This window comes from Pithys albifrons, unplaced genomic scaffold (assembly GCF_047495875.1).
Source record: "Pithys albifrons albifrons isolate INPA30051 unplaced genomic scaffold, PitAlb_v1 scaffold_46, whole genome shotgun sequence".
NCBI lineage: Eukaryota > Metazoa > Chordata > Aves > Passeriformes > Thamnophilidae > Pithys > Pithys albifrons.
In genome coordinates, this window is record NW_027286061.1 from 190,685 (window position 1) to 197,525 (window position 6,841).

Below are 6,841 nucleotides of genomic sequence, written 5' to 3' on the forward strand. Positions count from 1 at the left end.
CTCATAGAGACCCCCAGAGACTCTCAGAGATCGCCCAGGGACCCACAGGAACCCCTCAAAGATCCACCAGAGACCCCCAGAGACCCTCAGGGACCGCCCAGGGACCCCCATAGACCGCCCAGAGATCACGAGATGCCCCCCAGGGACCTCCAGAGACCCCTCCAGAGATCACGAGACACCCCTCCGAGACCCCCAGGGACCTCCAGAGACCCCCAGGGACCCACCTTGGGACCCCCAGAGGACCCCAGGGACCCACAGGAACCCCTCATAGATCCACCAGAGACCCCCATAGATCCCACAGAGACCTGTAGAGAACCCCAGAGACCACCAGAGATGCTCCGGAGACACCCCAGAGACCCCCACAGAGATCCCCGGTGCCCGAAATGTCGTCCCTCGGGGAACCCCCTTGGGGACCCCCGGTGCCCGAAATGTCGTCCCTCGGGGAACCCCCTTGGGGAGCCCCGGCGCCCGAGGTGTCGCCCCTCGGCAACCCCCCCCTTCGGGGCCTTCCGGCGCCCGAAACGTCGCCCCTTGGGGACCCCCCATTTGGGGACCCCCGGTGCCCGAGGTGTCGCCCCTCGGCAACCACCCCGTGGGGAGCCCCGGTGCCCGAAATGCCGTCCCTCGGCCAACCTCCTTGGGGACCCCAGGCGTGGCCGTGGGACAGAGGCGCGGCCAGCGGGGCAGGGGCGTGGTCAGTGGGGCAAAAGCGTGGCCAGCCGGGCAGGTGCGTGGCCAGCGGGGCAGGGGCGTGGCCAGAGGACAGAGGCGCGGCCAGCGGAGCAGAGGCGTGGCCAGCGGGGCAGAGGCGTGGCCAGCGGGGCAGGGGCGTGGCCAGGGTACAGAGGCGTGGCCAGCGGGGCAGAGGCGTGGCCAGCAAGGCAGAGGCGTGGCCAGCGGGGCAGGGGCGTGGCCAGCCGCGCAGGGGCGTGGCCAAAGGACAGAGGCGTGGCCAGCGGGGCAGGGACGTGGCCAGCGAGGCAGGGGCGTGGCCAGCGGGGCAGGGGCGTGGCCAGCGGGGCAGAGGCGCGGCCAGCCGGGCAAGGGCGTGGCCAGCGGGGCAGGGGCGTGGCCAGGGGACAGAGGCGTGGCCAGGGGACAGAGGCGTGGCCAGCGGGGCAGAGGCGTGGCCAGCGGGGCAGAGGCGTGGCCAGCGGGGCAGGGGCTTGGCCAGCGGGGCAGGGGCGTGGCCGGGGACAGAGGCGTGGCCAGCAAGGCAGGGGCGTGGCCAGCGGGGCAGGGGCGTGGCCAGCGGTAATGGACATAATTCGATCGGAGTGACCTGTGGGCAGATTTTCAAGTTTGGAGGCAATGGAGTTTTTAATCATGAAGCCAACTCCTGAAAGGTGTCTTTGGGTTTGGGTTTGCCTGACCAGTAGAGTGTGCAGCCAGCACCATGTTCTTTAAGGCTGCCCCTTCCTCATGAACACGAACTTCACTGAGAGCAGCAGTGTCAATGTTGAGCCGTGACAGTTCGTGGGCAATTAGAGCACAACGACGCTCAGGACGTCCACTCTCCCCAGTATCAAGCGTGGTTCTGATGTTCCAACATGCCAGTGTTAGTTTGAGCACACCTTTGCAGGTAGGTGTATCCTTTGGATTCTCTGCTTTTGTTTGACCACATGGAAGATGCTGGTTGGCCGCGGTTCTCCAACCGGGTGTGGATCTGACCTTGTTTAGGCCACCTTTGCTAGGCCCTCTCCGTGTGGAGCAAGCAGTGCTGTCCCTAGAAAAGGCTGCTTGGTCGTTCAGGATGCAACTCCACGAGACTGTCATTTTGTTCTTTGGGGTTTTTTCCTGGTTTTCTGATTTACTTTTTGAGCTCTGTGGTGCTAGGGAGAAAAAACTGGAAACAAATCAAACTGAAGGGATTTGCTGAGTTGCTTTGCAGAGAAGTGCCACCTTCAGAGGATGCACAAATCCACCAGGAAGTCAAGGAAGGAGCTGTGGAAAGTGCAGCAGAGTGCAGGGAGCAGCCACTGTCCCAGCTCCCTGGTTTTGGGGGCGTTAGTCCACCTACGGAAAGGAAAAAAGCCTCCCCGTCTTGTTTTCAGCCCTGCAGAGGAATGTCGCATTCCAGAATTTCGGAGGGATTTGTGTGTGTCCTGTGCTGGCAGCTGCGTGTCTTGGGAGGCCATGGAGTGACATACATTGGGGGGACACGGGGGGAGGACAAGGGGAGGACATGGGGGGACATCAGGGGGACATGGGGGGGACATCAGGGGGACATGGGGGTACATCGAGGGGACATGGGGAGGGCATGAGGGAGATGGGGTGGACATGGGGGATGCAGGGGACATGGGGGAAACTTGGGGGGGACACTGAGGACATGGGAAGGATATGGGGGGACATGGGACGTCCAGGGAAGTCCATGGGGGCCCAGGGGGGTCCAGAGGGGTCCAAAGCATTTTGGGGAGTCCAGGAGGGTTCAAGTTGGTCCAGAAGGGTCCAGGGGTTTTCCCTGGGGGTATGAGGGGGGGGTCCATGAGGGCCCTAGGAGGATTCAAGGTGGTCCAGGAATGTTCAGGAGAGTCCAGAAGGGTTCAGGGGGTTTTAAGGGAGTGGACTGGGGGTCTCAGGCGGGTTTGAGAGGGGTCCAGGGGGCTTCAGGGGGTTTGGAGGGGTCCACGGGAGTCCAAGTGTGATTCAAGAGGGTCCAAGGGGTCCAAGGTTTTTGGGAGTGTCAAGGGGGGGTGGAGGGTGGTGCAAGGTGGTCCAAGAGAGTTGAGGAAAGTCCAAGGGGGATTCAGGAGGGTCCAGGGGAGTTCAGGAGGGTCCAAAGGGATCCAGGAGAAGTCAGAGAGGAATGAGGGGGGTCTCACAGTGGATGAAGGTGGTAAGGTGGGTCTCAGAGGAGTCACAGGGAGGTAAGGGGAGGTAAGAGTGGTCAGGGGGTGCCTGGGGCACTCAGGGACCCCCATTGCCCACAGCCCAGCAATGTCGGCCCTCGGGAACCTCCCTTGGGGACCTCCGGCGCCCAAAATGTCGGCCCTCGGCAACCCCCCTTGGGGACCCCCGGCGCCCAAAATGTCGGCCCTCGGCAACCCCCCTTGGGGACCCCCGGCGCCCAAAATGTCGGCCCTCGGCAACCCCCCTTGGGGACCCCCGGCGCCCAAAATGTCGGCCCTCGGGAACCCCCCTTGGGGACCCCCGGCGCCCAAAATGTCGGCCCTCGGGAACCCCCCTTGGGGACCCCCGGCGCCCAAAATGTCGGCCCTCGGCAACCCCCCTTTGGGACCCCCGGCGCCCAAAATGTCGGCCCTCGGGAACCCCCCCCCCCCTTGGAGACCCCCGGCGCCCGAGGGCTCCCCCCTCGGCAACCCCCCCTTGGGGACCCCCGGCGCCCGAGGTGTCGCCCCTCGGCAAGCCCCCCTTGGGGACCCCCGGCGGGCATTGTTGGTGGTGGGGGCTGGAGTGCGCTGCAGTTCCCGGCCGTGTCCGCCAGGCGGCGCCAGCGAGGCAGAGGGGCCGGCCGAGGGCGGGATTCGAACCGTCGTTTGGGTAGAGGGAGCTCCGTCGGTACTGCGCTCTCTGCTGCCCGGGAGCGCCATCCCGTGTGCGTTCATGGCGCTGTTTTCCCGCACCTGCCGCAGCCGGTGCCGCGGGAGCGCGCGGGGAACATCCCGCCGCCGGTGCGGCTGCTCCAGAGGCGTTCCTGGAGCGCGGCGCCGGCACCATCGCCCGCAGCGCCGCCGCCAAGATCGTGAGTGCCGGGGCCGCGGGGCAGGGGCTGGGCTGGGCTGGGCCTCAGTGGCACTCCATGCACGGACAAATACTCTGCATGCAGCTCGGTGGGTGCTTTCCCGTCCTGGGGGAAGGCTTTGCGGCGCCTCGTTTTATTTTGCAGGCAATACAATACAATAGGAACGCAAATACATGGGAAAAGGAAAGAAGTAAAAAAGAATAAGTCCCGCCTGGCCCCCGGAGGAATCCCGAGGCTGCCGGGACACGGTCCCGGCGGGAGCAGCGCGGGCGGCGGCGCCGAGCTCGGCTCTGCCGGGCGGGGGTCCCGGGGGGCTCCGCTCCGGCCCCAGCGACAAACAGCGCAAACTGGAGCCGAGCGAGGAAGTGGCTGAGCAGCGAGAAGCCGCAAGGTCCCAGCGCTGGAAGCCCACGTGGAGCACGAGAGACTCGGCCGTGGCAAAGGAGGCGAGTTACTGTCTGTGGAAAGTAGCCTGTGATTCTTCCTGCATCAAATACTCTCAAATATCTGCGGATTTCGGTGATTTAGAGGAGTTCTTTATTTACAGCATTGCAGTAAATGTTTCCGTAAGCGTTTCCCGTTTATATTTACCCAGAAGACTCCTTATCTACCGGCAATACAGTAGCTTTTATTGCCGTGTTTCAGAATAGCCCTGTAGGTCTCTGCAGGTGTTTGGGGTCCTCGGGGGATCCTGCAGGACCCCCTAGAACCCTGGTGGTTTCTGGGGCGTTCCTGCTGATTCCTGGGGGTCCATTGTGGTGCTGGGGGTCCCTGGAGGACTCTGGGGGTCCTTATGTGTCCAGGAGTGTCCCATGAGGGTCCCAGTGCGTGTTTGGGTTCCCTTGGGTGTTCTGGGAGTGCTGGGGGTTCCTTAAGATTTCTGGTGGTGTCCCTGGCGATCCCCTTTCTTTTGGGGCTCCCTTTGGGGTCCCTGTAGGTCTTTGGGGATCCCTTTAGTCCTGGGGATTGTTGCTGTTTTTCTGTGTCCCTGGAGGTCCCTGGGGTTCTTTGGAGTTCCCTGGGGCTCCCCTGAGTGCCACAAGTCCCTGTAAATCTCTGGGGTGTCTCTGGCGGTCCCTGTGAGTGTTGAGGGTCCTTGTCGGTCCAGAAGTGTTCCATGGGGGTCTCTGGGGGTCTTGGGTGTCCCTGGATGTTGGGGGACTTTGGGGTTCATTGGGGTCCTTGGAGGTCCTTGGGTGTCTCTTTAAGGTCCAGAGGGTCTTGGGGGGGTGGGGTGGGGGGGTGTCTCTGCAGATCGCTGGGGGGCCCTGGGTGTCCATGAAGGTGTTTGTAGTTCCCTGGGGGTCCCCTGATTGCCAGGAATCCCTGTAGAACCCTGAAGGATCCCTGGGCTCTCAGGAGATATCTGAGGGTCCCCGAGGTTGTGAGGAGTCCCTGAGGGGTCTTTGGGGTTCCTTGTGGGTCCTTGAGTATCCCATGGGGGTCCCTGGGGGTGGTGGTGTTCTCTGGGAGTCTCTTGGGGGTTCCTGGAGGTGCTGTAAAGTCTCTGTAGATCCCTGGGTGTCCCTGAGGGTCTCCTGGGTGCCGGCAGACCCTGGAGTTCCCCGGGGTTTTCTGGGGGGTCCGTGTGGATGCCTTTGCATATCTGGGAGTGTTGGACGTACTAGGGTGTTTCCGTAGGACGCTGTAGATCTCTAGAGGCCTCTTGGGGTCCCCGTAGTTTTCTTGGGGTCCCTGTGGGTGCCTTTGGGTCCCTAAAGGTGTTGGGGGGATCCTTGTGGGGGTTCTTGTAAGTCTCTGGGTATCCCTTTATTTTCTCGAGGTTTCTGGTGGTTCCCCTGGTCCCTGGAGGTCCCTTGGGCATCCCTGGAGGTCCCGGGGTCTTTGTAGTACCCTGGCCCTCCCATGAGTGCTGGGAAGACCCTGTAGATCCCAGGGTGTCCCCGGAGGTGTTTGGGGTCTCTGGCGTTCCTTGTGGATCCACGGATGTCCCATGAGGGTTCCTGGGGATGGTGGAAGTCCCTGCGGGTCTCTTGGGGGTTCCTGGAGGTGCTGAGGGTCCGGATAGATCTCTGGGGTCCCTTTAATTCTTGGGGGTCTCTGGGACTGCTCTGCGTGCTGGGTTCCCTCTGGGTCTCTGCGGGTTCTTGGGGTCCCTTTTGTTCCCTGGGGGCCCTTGTGTGTCCCTTTGGGTCCCTGGGGTTGGTGTTCCTGGGGGTCTCTTGGGTGCCGCTGTAGATGCCTGAGAGTCCCTGGGGGTCCCTTGAGAGCCGGGAGACCCTGGAGTTCCCTGGGTGTTTCTTGGGGCCCCTGTTGTTCCCTGGGGGTTCCCGTGTGTCCCTTTGGATCTCTGGGGGTGTTGGGGGTCCTTGGGGGCTCCTGTAGGACCCTTTAGGTACCTGGAGGTCTCGGGGATCTGAGTTGCATCTTCTGGACACTGCACAGTCTTACAGTGAAGGAGTGAAAGGCCAATGAGGTGTTCAGCACATTAAGCTGCATTCTTTTAAACTACAAATCAGAGTTTTCCCCTTCAGTAGATGAAGAATTTAATTTTTAGTGTATACAGGGTTTTGTTGGTGTGGGGTTTTTTATTTACCCATTGTAATGTGCTTGTCAGGTACACAAAAGGTCGGGAATGAACAACACAATTGCAACGAGAAATCATTTGTAATCAACAGCTTGCACTTTACATGTCTTCGAAATTGGTCTGTGCCCCTTGCAGTGTTACAGCCTCTGACAGTGAATCACGTTAGCAGAGGAAGAAGTGCTTTGTGTGAGCTGTAGTTTCCCTCTCCCTGCAGCCTTTCCAGCAGCTTTTCTTCAGGGCCCGCTCTGTTCTGTGTGCCATCAACTCGTGTGACAACCTGTGGGAGGGGCCGGTGCGATGCGCTCAGCACAGTCTGGCAAATGAATTTCAACCATCGGCCTTGCTGTCGATGGAGGGGGGGGGAAGTGACAAACGAAGGTTGGAGAAAGTGTCTGTGCTGTATCTCCCATACATGGGCTCTACTTGCACTGTCTTTAATATCTCAATGGTCTGCAATAGACAGGCTTTTGGGTGTAAATTTACTGTTCATCCATTGCCCTGCAGGTTGGACTCCATAACAGAAATGCACAAGGCTCATCGGCAGCAATGTGAGAAACATCAGCAAAGCCGAGAGGACTCTGCCAAGGCAA